Genomic DNA, 23,551 nt, shown 5'->3' on the forward strand with positions numbered 1-23,551 from the left:
AGTGTTAATCTGGACATTTACAATAAGATCTCTTAACCTGACTTTCAGAAGGGATTTCATCTTTGTTTCTGACTGAGTTTGGTGATTGTGTAGCAAGTGCCAGCTGCCTCAATACTTCATGCATATAATTTCAGGAGTTTCTAGAGAGGTCATCATTCTAGCATGATTGATTTATAATGAAGGAATATGAGAAGCCAATAAGGGAGGTCAGACTTCACAGACTTGGTGAAAAAGGCCCAGAGAAAGAATATAAAAACTGATAACAGAGCATAAGAAAGCATGGCAATGACCACTCCTTCCTGATGTGTTTACACAGCTAAACATTTGCTAACCTACTAACCAGGCAGAAATGAAAGACCCTCTCTTCCACTTGGATTATTGCATTCCTTCCTTTCTCTCATTTGGGACCTAGAAAATCAAATTTCAGAAAATGATGCCATGATTTTGAAAACCCTGATACAATCTGCTGAACACCAGTGGCTTCTTCTACAACAGCTTAAACACACACAATGCTTCCATAATGATGAAGATCTGATGAAGGTACCAGATTTTTCTTTTTTACACTTGGAATTCGTCACCTGTACTTGCCTTGTGTTTGAAGAGATGTAAACAGAGGGGGCAAAATGTGGCCAAAGGAGTTATTCATTAAATTTAAAAGTATGTGTGTACACTCATATGGAAACAAAGGATAAATGCAGAGAGTTAGGTTTCTTGTAAGAATCTATTTTAGAGGAGAAAAATGTATGATTTTTATGTTTATGTAAAGATAATGAATAGGTAGAACAACTGAACAAAGCCATTAAAGAAGACTAAACTCCCCAGATACGAATAAACATAATTCACAGTCATCCAGGACCCTCTTGCTCACGTCACAAGACAATTCAGTATTCTGAAGAGTAAAAATAAATGTTCAGAGTTTTAAAGGGTGGGTTTGAAGCTCAGAGGTGAAACAAAAGTAGCTTTTCAACAAGCCATCCCAAATTTAGTACCGAACTCTTCTGCTGCTGCAAAGCAACCCAACGATGCTTCCAAAGGCACTGCAGAAACTGGCCACGTTTAACACAGTAACAAATGAGAAGAGAGTGGAGAAGTTCAAATGAATGTGCAAGCAGGAAAAGAAACACAACATAGGCTTCAGGCTTGTCTTCATTTTTTGAGTTTTTAGGAAAAGAAATGGCTTCCATCACATTCTCTCTCTTGCTTTCATGATCATTTTGCAATTTCCAATTTTTCACCAGCTAAAAAGAGAAGAGCAGGCTACTTCCCACGTGGTGGTGTGACAGCCTGTGCTGATAAAGTGATATCCTCTGCCAGATTAGGGATCTTTCTGGTCCTTCTCATATCTGTGGTTGGAACCACTAACAAAAATCTAACCAAAAAAGTAAAAGGAAGTTTGCAATAGGCAGCTATGGGCAAATCTATCTGCAAGAAGTTTCTTTCTTCTTCCTAAAAGTCAAAGCCTGATTTGCACTCTGAAGCAATTCCCGTGCCTTATACAACTCTTAGCAGTCACTCTAAGTGTCCTCATAAACCAGATAAATTGACCTTTTTGAGAGTTCTCTTGAATTCTTCACTGTGATTATTTTGTAGCAATTGTTTGAGATCCGGATACCTTCAAAGATGCCTTAATCAACAGTACATTCTAGCCTCACCACAAAGCTCTTGTTAAGTTCAGACAAGCCACTCCAAAAATGCAGACAGGTGCCCAGAGGAGGGGCAAAAATGCAAGAATTTCCCACGCTCGCCCAGTTGGCTGGTAAACACGTAACCCAGCTCCTGCCACAGATCAGGGCAAGGGAGGTTTGATTCCAGCCAGTTACTCTTCCTTACCCTGCTACAAGCAGCTGCACCCACCAGACATCAACCTCTGGAGAGGTGGACTGTGAAAGCTCACCTTCCAGGTGTCCCTGGAAACCAGCTTCTGGCGAGAGACAAGTCCTTCTGTGAAGGGGGACGAAGGAAATGGGAATAGAGGCAGCAGGGACACTCCCTGCAGTCTCTGCTACTCCCAGATGTGCTTTGGGGGAGAAAGGGGGCAGGGAGCCTGAATTTGTGGTTTTAAAGTTGGAGGAAGAGATGGAACAAGTCTTAAGAGCATGTGGAGGACACAGGAAAGAAAATCAGACAACTGCTGATATAGATCCTTAGCTCAGTGTAATCAGCAGAGGATCATGCAGTAAGCCAAGAACGAAATCATGGCTTGAGCAATGATTTTGTGCCACCAATAAAATCCTGTGGGGAGTAGTCATTGAAAGGGTAGGCTTAGCCTGGGTTTTTCATATTTAGGAGCACAGGCAGCTAAAGAGTTGAGGGGAAATGATTTATGAGGACAGATCTAAACACTCATTGCTAGGTTAAACAAGTAAAGGCAGACCTAACAGCCTACAAATACCCACAGGAGTAAATGTCAAGGAGTGTGAGGAACAGTTTTGAATGGCAAATTTCCTGAAGTGCCGTGGCTTGTGATCCAATTGTCCAAACAGCTGAAGCTCTATCACTCGTGACCAGCCAAGGCAAAGCACGAGCAAATGAAAGGCAAGGAAGAATTCTGTGTTGCTGGTCAGGTGAAAAGGATTATTCAGATGTGTCTCGTGTTCAGATGAGTTCCATGTCTCCATCACCTGAGCAGCTATCTGCAACATCAGCACAGTGCACAGCCGCTGGAGACAGCATTCTGGAGACATACTCCAGAAGAAAAGTAACCACTTTTCCTGTTACAATTTCTGTGACAGCAGCAATCGTGAATCTTATTTCATCAAGGCAGTTTCAGGTTGATTGTATAAATGAAGAAGTCACAGAGCTGCTATTACAAAGGAATAAGCACACAAGATCACTCATAGCTAGAAAGCCTATCCACTACAGCAGGGGGGTTGGACTAGATAATCTCTAGAGCTCCCTTCCAACCCCTACCATTCCACAATTCTATGAGTCTATGTTACAGCAGTTTCACTATAATTAACATCAAATTCATCCTGCTCAGAGGATGGGTATTAAAATTGCATTCTATCTCACACTCCTTAAGCCTCTGAAACAGCCCTTAAATGGACTTGAACTTTGCTCTGTGCTGAGCACCTGCAAGAGAGGTGACATCCAACCCACGGTCACATTTGAGGGAGGTAAAGACTTCACTAGGAGGCCTGGGAGATGTGCCCGACGCTTCCCACAGGGGTAAAGAGCTTCTGGAGCTACACTGAGCAGGAATGCAAGGAAAAGGGAAGGAATGCAAAGTAAAAGCAAACAAACTAAATGAACTTCAGAATTTTGTTTCATAGCATGGCATTGCAATTGAGGCAGGGTCAGGAACAAGAGGCTACAACTAGCAAGGTAGAAAGGGAGAATGGGATTGCCTCTGAATCCTTCGGGTTGCAAAATTGTGACCTAAGTAAAGGAAATAAATAGAGGAGAAAATAGATAAATAAATATAGGAGAAAAAAGAGCTCCTACATAGCCTTGAATTGTTGTAAGGGGGAGGGGAAAGGAAAACTAAACCAAAGCAAATTCACACTCAAAGGAAACAAATGTAACCCTAAGATACCTTCTATCCCTCTTTTCTGGCAGATATCCCTGTGGAGTGGTTTGTTCAGTAAGGAGGATAAGGCAAACAATTTCTTTATGTCTTCCTGCCTTGATTGAGACACTAGGTCACTAATGTGGTGTGTTGCATAACTCAAGGGTGGCAGGAACCTAATTCTCACTTATCCTTGACTCCTGAAAAACAATCCCAATGCCAGCGTCCTGTGGTAAGAAAGAGGAAACTAATTGGTCCTTTGCCTTTGCATGGAGGAAGAAAGCAATTTCTTTACAAATACCCCAAAATCTACACAAGACTTCTTAGAATGCAAAAGAGAGAGGTAGAAGAAAAAAGAGGAGCCATGCATGATTCCTCTGGAGATGGGAGAACAGAGTGAAACCTAGGAAAGCTGGGGGAATATCATTAGGTGGGTCAGTTGACAGCTATGCTGTTGAAATGCATGCACAGAACAAAACATACTGCTCCAGTGACATGAAGAGATGGATTTCAAAACCAGCTGAAAACACACTGCAATGTGGTTCCCATCTTAAAGCTAGGGAAGAGCTAACCATGCCAGAGGAACTGTCACTCCATGTGACAACATTTCAAAGTACTTTGGATATTAAGGAGGAGATTAAGGAGAAATTCAGGTACAAATAACCAAAGAAGACAAAGCTTTGCGAGTGTCAGGAGAAAAAGTATTGAGGAAGAAAAGCCTTGTAATTAAATGCTTAACTTGAGATTCAGGTTCTTCCTCTCACCTTAGCTTAATGCCTAAAACACGTTCACAACAGGAGGTGCCTTATATATTTGTAAACACTATGTTGCTTAAAGGTACACGATACAATAGAAAATGTCATAATCCATGGTGTGTTGTCAGGAGGCCACAGGGTGAAGAGCTGACTGGTTATACAGTAGCACCATCTCTGTGGGAAATACATCTAAGAAAATTCAAGTGGTGTCACAATATGTAAAATTGTCCCAGGGAGAGATTCTGATTCTATTGTGTCTGTTTCTGTGTTGAAGAAGGAAAGAGTTTCTCACCTTTCAGACAAGCTAAAAAAATTATCTGAACAGAGCTATAGAGATTGTAAACTTTGACTCTCCCAAAGAAGCATTTTCTGTTGTACAATACAATCCAATGAGCGAGACACCTTCTGCCCATTCCTTTTGTTTTGTTAGTGTTGTGGTGTGTCATAGCACATCATGTTGAAAACCAAAGTAGGACATAAAAAGAAGAAAACAATTCCTTACTGTGAATCTTTACTTTTGTCTGGAATCCTTTTCTGGATGTTTATGGCATCCCATAAAGTCGCTGAAACATGCCTGCTCTATTTTTAATTGTCATTTTAAATGCCAAAACCCAGGAGTCTTGCTTATATTGTATGTGAACACAGTGTCTGCTTATGTTCAAACCCTCAGGCATTTTAAATAACTCTACTGTACACAGAGAACGTTGTTCATTTGGGTTTTACAATTTTTGCCTGTGTGGAAGGAGCTCTAACGTCTTGAGAACACAAATGTATGTTCATAACCAAGGAGCAAGATCACAGCTGGAATCTACCTGAGCCTTGGATCATATTTCAGCAACGGCACAAAGCAAAAAAAAAAGCAGCTTATTTCTCTGTTTAATTTACAAGAGCTCCAACTGGAACAGCACATACTAGACTTACTGACGTAACGCACAGGTGAGTGTGCATTACAGGTCCTCCTCTGTGCCTGATCCACAGGGAATATCAGACTGTTTCAGCCAGACTTAAGAGCCGTTACCGTTGCAGCCCTAGAGGTACCTGGTCCAAACCCTGGTGCATTAGTAACAGTGGCAGCTGCCGTAACAGACTTCTGAGTAGGCTACAAACTTGAGACATAAAATATGTGTCTTTTTATTGATTTCAGTGAGTTTTGTACCAAGCCTCCATTGTTCTGTCTTAAAGAATAAACCATTACGGAGAATTCACAAGTGAATTTGCTTTTTACTTTAAAGGATTAAATGAGAGCAGATCATGATTTCCTTTAAATGCATATATTATTCATCAGTATTCAATAACTTTTATTATAGGCTTAAAAACAACAGCACATATATATTTATACTCAATCCTAATCTGATCCCTACATGTGTTCTGAAACTCTCATTTTATGTTTAGATGTGATCCATCGCAAAAATCACAGGGTAACACGTGTTCCAATGTTCGTTTTTCACATTAGTTTGCTGTAAATACTCTTACATGCAATTTTACCACCTCCTTTCTCCAGGAATCTCTGCAAGTAGGTAGGTTAGCATACTGTGGCTTGCAGAAAGTTGACATATATTACTTAAAAACAGAGAGGAAGTAAATCAATTTCAGTCTTTGATTTAACATTGGAGAATAACTTTTTGTAGTTTTTATTCACCCACAGTAAGAAGTGAAGGTACAATTGCTCCTCTAGTCTGGCCATATTATCAAATACAAAAACTTCTGTTGAGTTAGGACAACAGACAAGAGGTCAAGGAAGGAGATATTTCATCTCTCAGTGTGCATCTCATACAGCCAGTCCTGTAAGAGCTGTCATTGTTTGTAATGTGCAGTACAGGGATAAGTGGAGAAATGAAACCATGCATGTAAGGTAACACCCTTTTTTAAAGCAACCACCAATTTTTGCAATGACATGTATGAGGGTCATTTGGGGTTTTTCCTTCCCTTGAAGTCTGGGTTTCCTGAGAGGAAGGAGAGCTGAAATACAGGAACAAGTGGCTGCACATCATTTCCAGCAGTGTAGAAGACCTTCCTCATTGACACAGGTTTAGGAACCACATCTAAATCTCCTTCCTGATATTCTCCCTTTGAAAAGAGGGAAGATGGGGAAGGAGATGGGTGGAGAAGGATGAAGAGGTGGTTCTGTGCTTTCAAAGGCCTTGCAAACACAGCAAAACTGCTCCTATACCCTTAAATCACCATAAAAAGTAGGTTGTGATGCAAGTGGGAAATACAAGGAAATGTTTCAACTAATAAACTGTGCTGGACTAGCACCAAGCTTCTGCTTTAAAAGCTGCTTATAATAAGCAGTGATTACTTACAGTATCATTGCAAGATCATTAGAGGACTCGGAGACTGAGGAGTACCTACTTCATCCGATTGAGACCTGGAAGACACAGTGTCACATATCAGCAAATATCACCAGCAATCATTAGGTTTCTTACAAGGGCTGTTAGGACAGGAGAAAGTGTTCAACCCCAGACTGCTGGGCCAGCCTATGACTTAATCCTGGCCAGAGAGAAGAAAATCCATTCTTCTCTAGATCACCACTGATAAAAAAGAAAAACTTCAATTCACTAGATAAGAATATCAGATTTTCTGGGCTCTATTGCAGATCACTTTTAAGCTTCTAAAAGGGTTAATAAGACCCTACAGATAACAAATACATTATGCAGCTATGTAGGTGCTAGGAAGATGAATATAGGTTGATTTTCACAAACTTAACCCATGCACAGTGAGTCATAACTTGCGCCTTGCGTCATTCAATAAATGGGTCTTTTGAAAATCAACCCACCATGAATGAGGTGCTAGCTCTCAAAGAGCAAGAATCCTGCTCTCCTGCCCACAAGCTGCCTAGTTGTAGGATCAAAAAGCTATTCTCCCTAGGTTACAATGTGTTGGTAATAATAGGATCCAAAGAAATGACTGCAGGTTTGTTGCATCTCTTAAAGTCAAAAGGTTTTGACTGAAACAACAGGTTTTATTTCATGAAAGATTAATTCTTAAGCATAAATGTGTGTTAATGTCATTGCTACTTCTGCTGTGCCTAGTAACATTGTTTCTTTATTCAACTATGCCTCACATCAACTTTTTAATTAATACTTTCATTAGGAAAACCTTGAAAGTTTAGATAAATAACATTTGCTTTTGTGCATTTCAATCGTAAGGAAATCTTTCCATTTTGAGGTCACTCAGAGGAAAGAAAAGCAAGTAGAGAAGAGGTCTACATGTTCACTGGGATCTCAGCACTGAGGAGACAGAATAATCATCTTTTGTTGAATACAAAAATAACACAAAACAAAGTAAACAATACCCTTTTGTTCTGGACAAGACAGGCAGGGCTTTAATACTCTTTAAAGGAGAGAGAAAATTTCCATTCAGATGGAAGCATGGGGTAGGTAGACATGTTACAACGTTTTTGAGTTCAGTGATTAAATTTAACATTGTGCCCAATGGTGAAGGGTGTTCATAAATAGAACAGAAACAAGGGAGGGGTGGCTCCAGTAAGGCACTGGGCCTCCAGTTCAACTTTCTACTTTAATAACAGGTTCAAATGAAAAAGAAATAGATAAATTTAATTTCCTAAGGAAACTCAGGGCAACTGTAAACACAGCCTGACTGGTACATGTTACTGGAACTTTAGCATCCAGGGTCAGGTCCAAGAACAGGGACCGAAACACAGAAACACATCCTTGACTTCAGTATTTTTCCAGCTCACTAACTCAATCCCCCGCTCAGAGTACTGGTACATGTGAATCCCATTACTATACACTGAATTCTCCCAACTCACTGTGCAGGCAAAGCAACATCCTAATAAAGACTTCTGAACGCCATCCTCAGAGCAGGGTGCCTAGGTTCTTTGTGGATCTTTGCCTTAGTGCATTAAAATCCCTTGCTGAGCCCAATGCAAGACTGTCCTTAACACCATACATATGTTACTGATGATCCAGGAGAACAGAAGCATAAATCCTTTCTAACTTATCTGTGGTCTCTCCCAAGCCTACCCAACCCAGGCAGCAAGCATGTGGTGTGCAGAGAAGCCAGTAGCAACTCCTGAGCCCCATGCATGCAGACAGAGCAGGGCAATATCTGCCAGTAGTCACTGGTTTGGCAGAGGACAAGCAAGAGAGTCCCGTGGCTTTATCACAGTAAAATTTTCCCCCAGAACTCTGAGAAGTGACCTTCGAAGAAATAAAATTTTCACTTCAGTTTCTGCTAAATTAACTGTTCAAACCTTCATCCTGGCATCTTAAGCATCAGTATCTGAAGTCTGATATAGTATCAGACTCGCATAAATCTTACAAAACAGAAGCAAAATTAAACCTAGATTTATGTGCAGTAGAAGACATGACAGTTTTTCTTTTCTTCCTTTTCCATCATCACCCATGCCTACAGTGCAAGCAAAGGCTATCATCATTTTAATTTGAAAGAAGTCCTCTTGAAAATCTACTTTGGATCAGGTATGTTCTTAGGTGCATCAGTATAAATCTGCTGTTTTCTCATGGACTTTCTCCAAAGACATTCTAGTGTAAGCAAGAGCAGAACCTTGTTTTGGTGATAGATTGCAGGGCTATGTTAAAGGTTATTGCAACAGCTACAGGATTTTTTTAAAATAATTTTTGTAAGCACTTTGCTTAAAATTCTAAACTCATCCATTAATTAACAATAATTAATCTCAAGCATGTTCTGTGTGCAAAGTTAGCTGCAGATTTCATCACAAGAAAGTAAAACAAAGTTGAGGGAAAACCACCTTGGAGTCTCTATTCAACACTTCAGATGAATGATTTTGTAAAGATCCTATTGGAATCCCTCATCACAGGCAACTTCCCTCACTGCCAGAGGGCCTGGGAGCTTTTCTCATCACTAGGAAGCGATTTGTATCTTAGACTTATTCTTTGCACATGATTTGTGTTGCAGGTGGTGGTAAGAGGTAAATCCTAGAGGCTTTCTCCAAAGTGATCAAATGCCAAGAAGTGGAGAAGTTTACTCCAACAGCAGCAGCTTCTTATGTCTTTGCAATGACAGTCTGAACTAGAAAGTTACAATACTTTTTCTTCCGTGAAGTTGAGCTAGAGCCTTTTGGCAAAGAGTCTGTCTGCCTACCAAGGGTGGGGTAGGCATTTGTTATCTATATAAAGACTTCCTACTGCAAGTGGGTCAGGTAATTAAATAACTAGCCAAAATTACCTTTGTTTGAGTCTGGTGAAGTCTAGCCTGTAAGTAAATATGTCCCTCTGCCTCACAGTGCACATCCTCCACCATGTGATGTCTCAGCCGTTTCCTGGTACTGCCACTCCAACAAATACTTCACTTTATCTCCCTCCAGTTGTAACATTGGCAGTTTCACCACTGAAGTTGCTGTTGCTGCGCTTTCTGGTGTCAATGGCCTGCTGTGAACTGAAAAAATACCTGCTGAAAAAGGTCAGGCACTCGAATGACACCAGAGGCTCCTTTCTCTGCCTTTGTTGCAGCACTCTGGGAAATCATCCAGTTTGTCAGTTCTGTGTGTCCAGCTCCAAACCAAAAGTTTCATAATCCAGCCTGCACAAATAATCAGGCTTTAAACTGCAGCAAAAGATCAGCTTGCTGCATATGGTCAGTGTACTGCATGGCTTTCCCTCCAACTGAGTCTGGACGCCTTATATTCAAACACCTGGGTTGCATGCGTTCTGGCATTTGGAGTGGGGTAAAAGGTATGGGGTGTGTGTGGTGGGGTGGTAAATCCCAAACTCAAAGGTGTTGCCTTGCACAATGGTGAAGAAATAACTCATTTCTGCTTTAAATGTTAAAAGAAAGGTATGAAGTAACTTGAATGCTAAGTAATGATTACCAGCTCCTACCAGGTTCCTTCAGGCACTATGGATGGAGCAGGCAGCCCTGTCCGGTCACAAATCTCAGTTGTGTGAAAGCAGCATCCCCATGAGCCTGGCCCACAGCCCCTGAGAGAGCTGCTGGGAAAGGACGTAGAGCTTATTGAAAAGATCCTGCAAGGATTCTGAATACAGCTGTTTATTTGCCAAAACCACAGTGGTATGGCTTTGCTCACTGCAAACATTTTAGGCAATGCTGTTCATGTTGCACCAATTCACTACATTGTCTATCTTTGAGCGGAAATTTTGACAAGCTTTGCAGTGAGTAAGAACTCATGCTAAGAAAGTCAAAGTTATTCTGGCAGATTACGTTTGAACCACAACAAGAAAGGTCCTAAGGAGCAAGGAGATCCCACAGATACAAGTCAGCGTGACCAAGAAGTGTCAGTGTGTTTCATAACTCTGTCCTTTACTGGAAACCAAGTCAGCAAAACAAAAAGATGTTCACAGACTCTCGTGGGCTCTGGATTACACTGATGTCTTCTAGGGAACAGCTTCGTGAGTTCTAGCAGTTTAGAACAGCTCTTTTAAAACAAAACCTCTGAAAATGAACAAGTTATTTAATAGATAGTCTATGTGACAGTGGAAAGCTTTTGCTTGTCCATCTTTCACAACAAGCACACTCCAGTAAAGAACAAATGAATGTCAATATTATTCCTAAGTGCAGCTGAAAATTAATATTGTAACCGTGTGTCACTCAAAAGTACTCTGTTTTGATCTTCACAAGGTTATCCCAGTTGCTTTGTCCCATAAAATTAACCACAAACAAAATAGTGAATGAGTCAGGATACAAAGCTGACTCCAAGAGAAGGGATAAATGCCTCTGGAGAGCACAACAGGCAGGAGGCATGAAGCAAAGCTAAAGGTGCAGCAGTTGAGTGGACAGCAACCAAGATAAAGAGAGAACACTCTTTTCTAAAAATGCTCTTTTATTTCCAGCTCCTCCACCTCCCACCAAGACAAATGGTTCTTTTAGGGTCTGGAACAACTGATCTGACAGACCAAAGTCTGAACTGGAAAGACATGAGCTACAAGATGCAAGCTCTGAGCAGGCCCACAGGCTCCAGCACTTCCATGCAGCAGCTTTGAAAAGAGTTTCCAATGGGCTTACACAAAAAGCCCCTTTCAAAACTGCTTCATAAAATACACCTGAAGAAAGACCATTAGAAGGAACCTTGGTTTAGATCTGTTCTGCTTAGCTCACGTGTTGTTTTTTCACACACAAGGCACATGTACAGACTTCATACACCATACAATGCCTCACTAAAGTCATCAAGTGGTGGTTATAACTTCATCCAAGATCAACAAGGTCTTTTTCCACAAGCAACCCTTTGTGTTTGGAAAGCCTTTGCCCCGAATTTTACTGTCTCACAATCAACTAACAGGTGCTCTGCAGTCGAACGCAAGCTATTTAAGGGCAACCTGTATAACAACATCCCTGACAGGCAAGCGTCTTAAGTAGCAGTTAGGTACTGAAATGGGTAAGTTTTATTCAGACAAACAAACATTCCCAACAGGAAAAGAAAGGGGAGAGGGGAGGGGGGAGAGGGAAAATGTTATCGTTTGGGGTTTCCATTTGGTTTTCTCTTTCAAATGTTGGCATAATAACTCTCAAATAGAATGAAGCTCACAAAACCAGATACTGGTAACCCAGTGTTATACAGTAGTTGTTCTTAAAACTTTCCACTTTTGTTTTAGTCAACAACATAATGTGCTGAGTGTATACGTGATATTTTCTCCACTTTCACAGGACACACGTAGCCATATACTGCTAATATTGAAAGCATATTATTTCAGGCATTTTATTTTTTTCTTTTCTCCTGGAGAAAGAATTTTGAGGTAAGGGAGGAAAAAAAAGTAAAAAAGCTCTCTCAGCTAGATGCCAGATGTGTCACTTTGCATTGTAAAGCCACACCAGAATTTTGTAAGCCATGCAATTGCTCACTTGGATACCATTCCCATCTCATATTTTTTCTGTTTCGAGGGTCAGTGCATTGTATAGCATAAAATGCAATGTTTCTAATAAAAAAAATCCCTTCTAAGAACATTGTACATCTGCTGCCTTATGACCTCAGATAGGCAGAACCATGCTTCTGATTTCATTGGTCTACTATCACTCAGGAAAGGCTTCTTCATTCTTACAAATTCATGTGACCAAGAGGAGACTGCTGCTGTGCTCCATCACTGAAGGTCTTAAAAAGTTATCAGTCAAACTCAGAGGATGTGGGAAAGGTGTCAGTGCCTTGAAGTTCAGTCAGCTGGGGAAACAGAGAAGAGAATATCAAAGACAAAAAAATGCCTCAAAGTCTGATGTACACCTCCAGTAACCTGTTGAAATGCAAGGAGAAATGCAGCACTTTCACGTAGTCTATATAAAAGCAATAGGCTCCCATCATAACCTCACCAGAGTCCCTCCACTCAGAGGCAGAGGCACAGGGTGATCTACTAGGTAAGTTGGTTCAAAGATGCATGGGAAGACCTATTGCTGGAAAGAAGTCATGTGGTCAACAAATACTCATGAGCCCTCATGACCTCCTGGATGTATAAGTAATACTCATTTGCTGAGATGCCATCCAGTTACTGGAGTGAAACACATCCCTGCCTAAGTACTAACTTTCCCGGTAAGGATGGAATTATATTATTCAGGAGATTGTGACATTACTGTAAGTGCCATCGTTTCTGCTACTGCAATGTTTCAGTATGTATAGACACAAAACTCTTACCTCTTCTCTGTCTTCTTCTCAATCTATACCAAAACACAAGTGCTGGCACTGCATTTCTTTTCTAAACAATAACTATTGATATGGGGCATGGGAATGTATGGGCAGGAGAGATAAAGAAGACAGACATCACTCATAGGCACTGCTGGCTGTGAAGAAAGGCTATGTCACACACAGGAAGCATGTTAAACCCATAAATAGCACCTATGGTGTTATAATAATGAAAAAATACAAGTATTTTTACTGTATAGTCTTAACATCTGGTATACCAAGTCTGATAACACACACACATAGGAATGGCCGTACCAAGAAGAGGCATCTCTTGTGCACAACCAACAGCTAGAATTAAGGACACATGAGAGATGGCAGCTTACATCATTTAAACCTGGACAGGCCTGCCAGACAGACTGGAGGTCAGCAGGTGCAGAGACTTACGTGCTCTTTGAAGACTCTTAACTCAGTATCAGTTGTGCAACAGGTTATCAAGTGTGGGTTGCTTCCGTAAACGGTCATGACCCGTAAGAGTGGAAAAACTTGTTTTGTAGTAGTGGAGGGATTTTCCTGAACTAGGTTAAATAATATTTATTTAACTAAAGCCTGCAGTTGCTGGAGCTGCTCTGGATTGTCATTAGCATAGCTGAGATCTTTCATCTTCTTTCGTCTGCCTCACTGCAGAAAAGCTGTGTTTATTCATTTTTGTATTCATTCAATGTTCATACCAAAAACTCAGAACTGCTTTGCTGGATCCCTTGATCCTGCAGACAGAGTAATCTGACAATTTCTCAAACCACAGGAAACTTAAAAATAGCACTTGTTCCAGCACTGCTACACATTGTTGTTCTTGAAATCTGGGTTAGAAAATACTTACAGAAACTCTCAAAGACAGAGGCCTGAAGCAAAGCATCTCAATTACTGCATCCCTTTACTTAAACAATTGACCCTGTGAACAGAAGACCTATTACAGCCAGATTTGCTATTCATTTTGTTCCTTGAGACCAATTCCTACATGGATTCCCCAGTGCCTAGGAAGTGTTTCACCTTTACTTCAACCATCCTTTGAGGAGATGGGAAGGCACAAGAGGGGGAGACACAAGCTGGACCTCTGCACTGTATTTGACTTTATATTTTTACCAAAATTCCACTTTTCTAATATGAAGCACAGGTTGAAAGATGAGCGAAGGAGAAATTCAGATATTTCTTGAGCAAACCATGGTAAATATTCTCTCTGCTCTGCAAGCTTTATCATCTAAGGGAAGTGGGTGCTAGTGGCAGTTCTGCAGAAATACACTGGAGTTTTCTCCAAAGCACTTTTTAGGATTACTTTCAGGAAAGAAGAATACAGACCTTACCTGACAGCTTCTACTTAATGCAGCAATTTTGTGTGTACTTACCCTTCACCCTCATACTTCAGGGGAGCCACTACTGCCATTTCCCCTGGAGGAGAAGACCTTCATAGTCTAATCTGAAGTCAATTAACAGTTCCAGATATGGACTCGAATGGACAGTACTACAGAGTGATCCTCCCTGCTAAATATGCCCACCAAAGTGTTTTGTTACTCGCCAAGCAACTGCAGATGCCTCCTTTCTCCTTACCTGAGCACACTTGAATTTAAGGATCTTCCTGGCTAGAAAAATTAGAGACACTGCATGTTCCAGTAGCTAGGGTTGGGTACAGTCTGAGAAAACAATGAAAGTAGAGCAACAGATGTGTCATCTTAATCCAGCTGAGGGACCTACATTTACTTAATATGCCTATTTTCCTATTTTAAGCAGCCTCTCAATATTATACACCCCTCTTGCCCCCTTTACACTTCAGCTGCTATATTTCAGTAACTAAGGGGATAACTTCCATTGCAACGATGCTTAACTTTACTTTCAATTATAGTCTGCTTCCAAAGAGCCTCCAGTGTGTTCTCCATCATTCTTTGTAAGTATAAACTATTACCAAAGGCCTGTAAGTGTTCAGACATAACCTACAGAGAGTGAAGAGGTTATGATCTGCAAATGATGTTTCTTTTCCACTGTAGGTGGATCAGCATGTGCCTGGGAGTAAATCTGCTATCTTTTGGGAATGTTTCCAGTTAACTCCGTTCTAACCACGTTTGCTTTGCTTGGTTCTGCTTCAGGAACTGAAACTAACTTGGCTCCAGCATTAAATAACTGAGCAGGAAATAGCAGAAGATTTACCATATACAAGCTGGTCGGGGGTGGAGCGATAGATTGAACTAAAAATACAGCAAAGATTGGTTTTAGGAGATTCAGATTGGTTCTGTTTTAATTGGGAGATACACAAGCTCCCAATGCTGGTGATTAAGTTATCTTCATTGAGAACACATTCACTTACTCAAATGTCACCAGGCTTCAAAAAGGGAAGTGTTAAGAGATGAAAGTTTAATGCCCCAAAATGAGGATCTGGTCAAAAAAATGCATTCTGCACTTTTTCAGTTCGTCTCTGTGCCCTTTAGCAGTGAAGGTGCCTCCCCCTGCCCCATCCCACACAAACATAACAGGGTTAGAGGAAACCTTTAGCTGCACATCAGAAAATTCAGTAATAATGCTAACCCGGTAGGAAGTTTAGTCATGGGTGCTGATGGTGTTTATTTTGAAACTGAGGGGAAAATAGGAAAATAGGAAAAGCCTCGACCATTCAGATGAAAAACAGCAAGCAACATAAACACAATATAAAATCTGAGGATGTTTTGTCAAGGGAGAGTTGCAAACCAAGCCCTAAGTCATTAGCAGGAGATAATTAAGTACCAAAATATCCTTACAATCAAGTTTTTAAATCCTTCAAACAACTGTCAAAACTTTTAATTAACTTATTCTAAAGATGGAATAAAAGAGAGATGGTTTATGCCTTTAGCTGTCTCTGATATCCACTAAGGTAGCGTCAGGGCAATCAGTGAATGCAAAAGAAGCAGAAATGAAATCTAGTTCCAGACTTGGGTAGCAAACTCCAGTTTTGACCCTACATTATTCTTTGAACAAAACATATTTTACCGTCTCCCAGTCACATTCAGGAAGAATGAATCCTACTCCAGATCTTAACGGGACAGCAAAAATAAAACCTAGACAGCTCATTTATTGATACTGTGAAATATCCAAACAAGTAATTTTGTTGCTATTAAGCAAAATATAACAGCTGGAAAAATAAGACTCAAGCTGTCACTGAGAGTTCAGCTGCAGGAGAAAGAAAGTGAAATGGTCGAAACAAACAGAAAAAGCGCTTCCCAAGGACTGCTGTGATTGCTGGCAGATCAACGTGGCTGTTTGGTTTGATGGACGAAGAGATAGGAAGTCAGGTGGGAAAATGCCCCCCTGAATGTAAATCTGCATTGTACCCAATCCACTAGGGAGGAAAACTGTGGGGAAAAAAATATTGCTTGCAAAGTAGGAGGCACGCAAGCCTGCTGCACTATTCTTGCTGTACTTCAGAGGAAAACTAGAGCAGAGATGTCAACTTGGAGGTCTCTCTAGCCTGGAAAAAAACACAAGGCAAATAAAAGAGTGCATATCCAAGAAAGTTATTCCTATCATTATAAGCCTCCCTAGTTCTATTTAAAGAAAGTAAAAGACCCAACAGAAGAAGCAGTGTTTTGCAGCTCTGCATAAACACCGCAGATAAGAGTGGTACCAGGTGTCAGCTAGCCCTGCAAAGTCACTGAAATGTCAAGGATTGTTTTTCCTCTACTCCCTTTCTCTTTCCCCTGACTGGGAACTGCCAATGTTTATTTAAAAGATATCCCTTGTATTTGGCAAGAATGCCAGCGGGGCAGACGTTAATGGATTATTACTTGGAGCTGGAAGGCTGCCAAGGTGATAAGGATAGCCTGCCTACCCAAAGGCCCAAAGCCATGCCATTAACAGTGGGAGTCAGAAATGAAATCGTCCTGCCAGATGCTTTGCTATACTGAGTACAACAGGGGCTTTAAAAGCGAGCTGCCTCCAACTTACATTTGATCTGACCTATACAAATAATTAAATAAGTGAAGAGGCAGACATGGGCTATAAGGGGAGACTAATCCATCTGGAAGACCCAGGTCTGATTCTTCTCTTTTGCAGCAGTGTGGAGAATTTGTTCAAACGACTATGAAGTCACTGTGAAATGTTTCTGTTCAGTTCTCTGCCCTTGAACTAGATCTCAACCTGGAAGCCCTGAATTTAGCTGCTAAAAGCAGCACAAGTGAGAGACCTCATTGTACTGCTGTAGCTTCAATAGTAAAATGACACAAAAACATAGCTTATTTTTAGTTCTGCTCCAAGGAGGAGGAGGAGGATGTCTTTGGGTAGCTATCCCCACAGTGCAATGGTTAATGCCAGTATCCCCTGAGAAGGCAAGCCTGAAGGAATGTGATATTTTGTGTCTGAGATATATTTAGGTTAACACTGCTTACTACTAATCTTCTCTGCAAAGCCCTTTCTTTCCCAACAGATGAAAAACAATGAGTATCACTCCACCCTTGTTATCATATGTTCCTTGGAAGACAACCTTTTCCGTGGCCCATCAGACAGCATGGACTATAATTAAGGTGCTTATAATACAATTTAGTAAAAGCAGGAGCTGGGGCACAGTAGTATTTACTTCTGTGATTGAAAGCCTTAAAGGTTATGTGGAATTTACCAAGTAGTAATTTTATCTGTTTGGAGCTGGCAAAAAAAGAGAAACTTTGTGCTCATTTGAGAAGCTGGTCTGCCACTAATGAAATCCAAGTAAACAGAGCTGCTTTCCTACTGCTCATGAATGGAGCCAATGAAGTATTACCCCAGACAGGTGTTCTCTCTGAAAAGAAAACACATATAAAGATTTAGCTACCTTTTTTCTTAGATTTTTTTTTCTCAGTTGAAATATGCCTAAAGCAAACCCACAGGCTCACATTCTGTTACCCCAGGGAGAACACACAGCCCACCTCTGCTGGTGATGTCTCCTGGCTCTAATGTGGACCATGTTCCAGCCAGGTTCACAACATGGTAATACCCTCATGTAGAGAGATCAGTCATTTCATGCCAAGAGTGATGGTTCATACTTCTAAGGGAAATTCAATACCTATAGAAAAATACCTTTGGTTACTTACTTGTGACATTTCATTGTGTCTTTGTGCAACCATTCCTGAGGTTTTTAAGCAAGATTGTTCTCTCAGATAGGACTCTAATAGCAGCACAGAATTGAGGTATCTGGAGCTACAGAGACATCCTCAGAATCAAGACCATCATAAGGAAAGGGTCAAGTACACAAGTCAGGAGAGAACTAATCTACAGCAAAGCTAGGGCCTAGAAGTTGGTCTCACTTATCTGTCTGCTTTTCATATTATATTAGTATTGCAGACATTTGAGAACTTGACCTGTAGCTAAGGCAGCATAGTATGGTTGATTCTGAAGGGCTCTGTCCTCTCTCTGAAAGAAGAGTATGGAAGGAAAAATAATCCCTTCTTTCATTTGATATTTCTGCCCAGTTTCTTGATGGGAAAATGTGTGAGGATAGAGTCTTTATGATAAGAGGTATTAAAGAAGTAAATGAGACTGAAGGTATTCTACTTTCTCAAGGTAATTTACATTTTTAGATTAATGTCTAAGATGGAATACACAATGTAACCAACTCCTTATTTTACTCCATACTCTTCAAGGAGAATCTTCACAACAGAAAGGTGTTAATTGCTGAAACTCTACTCAGTTACCAATGGAGAAAGTTACTGAATTCTTGGATGTGGCTTTGTATTAGTATTAATTCCTGTGGTGACTATTTAACGTGGAGGTTGTCTGCTTATCTAAGTACCTTGGGTCTCATAGGTATGGATGACTGGAGCTGAAGGAGGGAAGTCAGCCATACAAGTAGTGCATGTGGTCTCCAGGCTCTGATGGTACAGGCAAACAGTTTGTGGAGAAAAAGAGTGCTGCTGCAAAGAAGGATAAACAACTCAGGCTTGTAAACACGTTTTATTATTGTTTCTCACTCACTAAGAAACAAAGAGTATGTTTCTCAGCAGCAGTTTTACCCTTACAAATAGCAATCTGATTCCATGGTATCACAGCTTATTCCTAGCACTAGGAGTGGGTGCACCAAGGAAGGACAGATGGAGGCTGTGCCACAATCAACATTCAGTAGGGTGTCTGTCCTCACCCACTCAGCTGCCTTCTCATTCCTTTCTGACTGCACTGGGACTGCTCTGACCCCACCCCATAAGCTGTTTCTTCCACGCTGTCTCCTTGGTTGTTTTTCAAGAGCTTCCCTGCTGCCCACATGTGTCTCCTCCTCCTCCTCTTGGATGCTGTGTTTTCTACAGAAGCAACAGATTGCTCTGATGTTGTCCTTTTGATCTAATGAGAAGAACTCCTACAACAATGATGTGCATGTGTTTCTTTCCACATTATTTAGCAAGGGGGCTTGGAGGCACACATCTCTCCCAGGATCCTGCTTTTTTCTGCAGGTCCTGCCTTTACTGCTACTGCTCTCAGCTTCATAAGCTTTTCTCTCTCCAGTCTCTAAACCTACATCATTTCTTCTTGCTCTCACCAAGCAGCCGTGAGAGTCCTCGCACTTTACCTGCCCTCTCTCTGGACTGCTGCTACTATTCTCCAGGGTAAAACCTTTTACACCCAGCAAATGCAGGAATGATCTCAATGTCACTTCACATAACCTGATGTGTGACGCTTACTGGGTTTTCAATCACTGTGGACTTGAGCACAACACAAGGTTTTCTGAAGTCAGATACAAAAGCCTGGCTGGCTTCAGTTGGGCAGAATGGTCTCAGGATCACTGCGAAAACAATATAGATCACTCATCCATGTTCTCTGCTATCCCATCTCTGGTAACAGCTCATCATGAGGATGTGCTCTTCACAGTTGAGCTTTACAGAGACATCAGGCTTCTTTCTCATTTTCGCTCCTGATCATTTTATTTCTGAATCAATTACTTGAGGATGGATTTCAAAACTGGCAAGGCTCATTCCTTGTACTGACACTGTCCTAAGATCTCAAAAACTATATTCTCACACAAAAAACTTTAGCCTTTTACATCATCTGGGGAAGATAAGAAGTAGTTGTACTCATCATACTACAGGCAGTGAGGTAGCTATAGATCTGCCAAAAGGCAATCTTGGGTGTTGGTGGTAAGAGAACCCAGCTCCCAGACTTAGTCCCCAAATAATTTCTAGATCACTTGGAGCATCAGCTAACAAACCATCTGAGTCTTAGCACAGTGGTTGATCTCAGTACAGAAAGCAGCACTGCTTGTCACAGAAGTTCACCCTCACTGACCAAGGGAGGACAAAAGTGAATTTCCTATGAAACAGTTGTACTTGTCAAAGGGAACTTATTGCAATGGGCAATATCACTTGTTTGCTTCTCATTCCCTTCAACAATACATCACACCTTGAGGTTATCAGTTTGTTTATAAAATTCTCCTTTACACATCTCATCCTCTTTTTCAGCCCTTTACTGGATCGCTTATATTTCTCTGTAAATTCCACATGCCTTCCAAAGTCTCCCGTCTCCCCCTGCAACAGCACTGGTGGGCTCTTTCTGCCACGGGTACTGACTCAGTACCATGTACAATTCACTACAGCTCCCAAGGCTGCAGTTTGAACCCCATAAAACAGCTGCTTCACTTCTGGAAGCTTAAAAGACTATGTATGCCAAGTGCTAGCCCCGCTCCTCCCATGCAGTCATCCAACGAGCCTGTCACTAATAAGGGAGTGGTCAGCAAGGCTGCTGTGCTCTCTTGAGGGAGACAGAAAAGCAGATCTGATACAGGGTAGGGGTTGGGCCTCACTCACGCAGGCTGGCTGCTCATACACCTCTCTGCCAGAGCTCCACTGTCAAGGCCACACTATTAATATATGCGACATGTCACATGTACATGAGGGAACCTCATGGAAGTTAAAACATATCAGCTCATATATATATATGTGAAGCCACCTTGAAAGATCTGTCAAGCCCTAGGCATAGCAAAGGCTGCATACATAACCTGGAGTAAGTTTGAGCTTACTCCATTCAGCATATGATGCAGAGTTCTCTCTAGGGACCAACCTGCAGCAGGCCTCCTCAGGTGAGAAGGTTGCCCAAATGGTGATCTCAGTTTTAAGGAAGCACCACACATGAGATTCTTATCCAAGAGTAAAGTGTCTTTCCATCACTGCCAAGTGGACTGACTCACTGTGAGAGGAAGCTGACACACTACACAAGACCCACACATGTACACACCTGTACTTTTCAAATTTCAGAGTGCCCATGGTTTTTTCTGGTGTTAAAGCATCTTTTTGGTTACTGCACTGTGAGTATCCATTCTGAACATGTTCTCTGAAAGCCCAACCATGCACTCAAACTGTTCCCATGCACCTCATTAAAGTGAAAAAGAAAAAAGGAGTAATGTTCTTGGAGCTCAGTTAGGTCAAACACGAAGTTTCATTTACCCATTTGCCTCATTTTGAAGGCAAAAGTAGGGAGTGGGGAGGCAGCAGGAGAGAAAAGCATCATAAATCATTCACTATATTAGCAGCAGGCTGCATCGGCAAGCCTTGCTCATTTAGCTACCTTAAACTTCATCCAACCTGCTTATCCCCCAGCTGCAGGAATAACAGACCACTTGAAAGGTAATATTTGTGTTAGGAGTGAAGAAAGGAAAAAATGTGATCTTTGCTTTAGCATGGGAATAATTTTTCCAGAGCTACATAGAATGAGCCCGAGTGAATATTGCTGTTTTTGGCAATAGCCCTCCTGCTTAGCTCACATCAATAATTTTAATGCTTTATTTGTGGTTTGGGCTGTAAGCAATGGTGAAAGCCTGTGAAGAAAAAAAAGTGGCAAAATTTGCTAAATAATTTTAAGTTCATGACATTCATAAAAATACACAAATGTTTGCAGGATTCTTAGAGCCCATACATGCTCCTGAAGCTGGGCTAGGAAAGCATTTTCTCTTACATAGCAAACATCACTGAATTACTCTTTATGAGGTATTAATTGGATCTTTAAGGTTTCAGCAGTTACAGTGACAGTCAAACACGTTCTTAGGTTCCTGTGTCTTGCAATGTCATTAATAAAGAGAATCTCATGTTTTCTCCCAGTAGCATTTTTCTCAGTATTTTTCACTGTTTATATCACAGCAGCACCCAGAAGCCCCACTCAGAAATCAAGGCTCTGGTGTTTGAGGAGCTGGATAAACACAGAACTAAACCAGACTTTCAAGGTCTCAAAGCACTTTACATTTTACAGGGAGATATTTCACTACAATAATTACAGCTTAGGTTGTATCATCTTCTTTGTACTCCCACAGCAGTTTTGACCCCTAGGTAGGTGGCCTGCTTTTCAGAGATCCCAGTGCTTCCTCTGAACATCACTCCTCTTCCTACATGCCACTGCTTACTTTTTGTTTTCCCAAATCTGCTTTGGGAAAAAAAAATAACAGCGTCACTGGACTATATTTGGAAAAAGATGTACCATAGATGGGGACTTGTCCAGCCAAAAAGTATGTTGTCTCCCAAAGCTCACTGCAGACTGGACACAGGAACCACTATTTGTTTCAGAAAGAAAAGCTTAATTCTTAACTGGTATAAATCAGCAAAGCTCAGTGAATCTACATCAATCAATCCAAAACTGTTGGCTCAAGTCATAGTAATAACAGTAATAATCATGGAAAATCAGACCAAAACTGCAGGCAAATCTGAATACCTTGGACTGGACAGAAAAGGTCTCTCTTCCTCCTGAAAAGTGTTTCTTTCCTCTATTTGTAGAGCATATCAAAAGTATTTGTAATTTCTCATAAATATGGAACACAGTATATAGTTGACCATCCCTACAAAAACCACATTAAAGCATGAACTGGATCATAACAGTCCTGTCCCACCCAAATATTCACAATCTCTTAAGTACAAGAGAAACCATACTCTAGTTAGTCATACTACTCAGGTTATTGTAGTTAGGCATCTACTTAATTACTGAGTTGGATCAGTCAAGGAAAAGTATTAGCTGGCACAGATTTTGTCTCCAACAAAAGCAAGCAATCAAGATAATATTAGCATTCATGAAAAAGATATTCTCACACTTTTAACAGGCAAACACAGAAACATCAGTTCAGGCTCAGCAGATCTAGTTTAGGACTGTTGCTAAGTGAGGAACTTAGGCTAGAGGAGGAATTATAATTTTTACTACTCCATAGCAACTCTGTTTTTTACTAAAAATTGTGGTGAAGTTCTGCAAATTCTGCAGTCACTGTCAAATTCAAAGTGATCACATTAACAGAAGGAAAAGTGCAAGAAGAGAAACTTTAGTGCCTTCCTCCAGCCAAACAACACATATTAATGATGTCAGGCTGAGACTTAGAGGGTTAAGTGACCAGTGAATTTTATTCTATTCTGTTTGAATTGGAAGCTAACAGGGTAGCAAGGCCATCTGCATCATGTTTACACCACCATGTACTGGCTGCAATTAGAAGTTGTGGATTGGATCATTAGTTGCCTGGTTTAAACACAAATGCATTGGCTGAAATACAGTCATGCTGGGTTTAACAACAGCAATTGCAGAGTGCATTATTTCAGTTCATGTTAGTACGATGCAGGCTTGGGGGAAAACTGCTTGGCAGACAGACCCATCTTTTAAATTCTATGGAGTAAACAACTCACATGTTGGCTCCTTGCCCCTTAATCAAAGTATACCCAGAAAATACATGTGGACCAGTTTCCCAGTTGGGCTGTACAGTGCATTCAGGGCTATAGCCCAAATAAGCCC

The 23,551-nt window shown here is 41.0% G+C and overlaps 1 protein-coding gene across 8 annotated transcripts in view; it reads right to left on the reverse strand.

Moving 5' to 3' along the window:
• The window catches only part of FGGY (FGGY carbohydrate kinase domain containing), a 308,898-nt gene that overhangs the window by 218,251 nt on the left and 67,096 nt on the right, over positions 1–23,551 (reverse strand). For 6 of the 8 annotated variants that reach the window (XM_062003165.1, XM_062003169.1, XM_062003166.1 and 3 more), the window contains one exon: positions 6,567–6,631. The exons of the other annotated variants lie outside the window; for them this stretch is intronic. The gene's annotated coding sequence lies outside the window, so the exon portion shown is untranslated. The remainder of the gene's footprint in view (positions 1–6,566; positions 6,632–23,551) is intronic. 8 annotated transcript variants of the gene reach the window in all.

The sequence above is a fragment of the Colius striatus genome, chromosome 10, assembly GCF_028858725.1.
Source record: "Colius striatus isolate bColStr4 chromosome 10, bColStr4.1.hap1, whole genome shotgun sequence".
Classification (NCBI taxonomy): domain Eukaryota; kingdom Metazoa; phylum Chordata; class Aves; order Coliiformes; family Coliidae; genus Colius; species Colius striatus.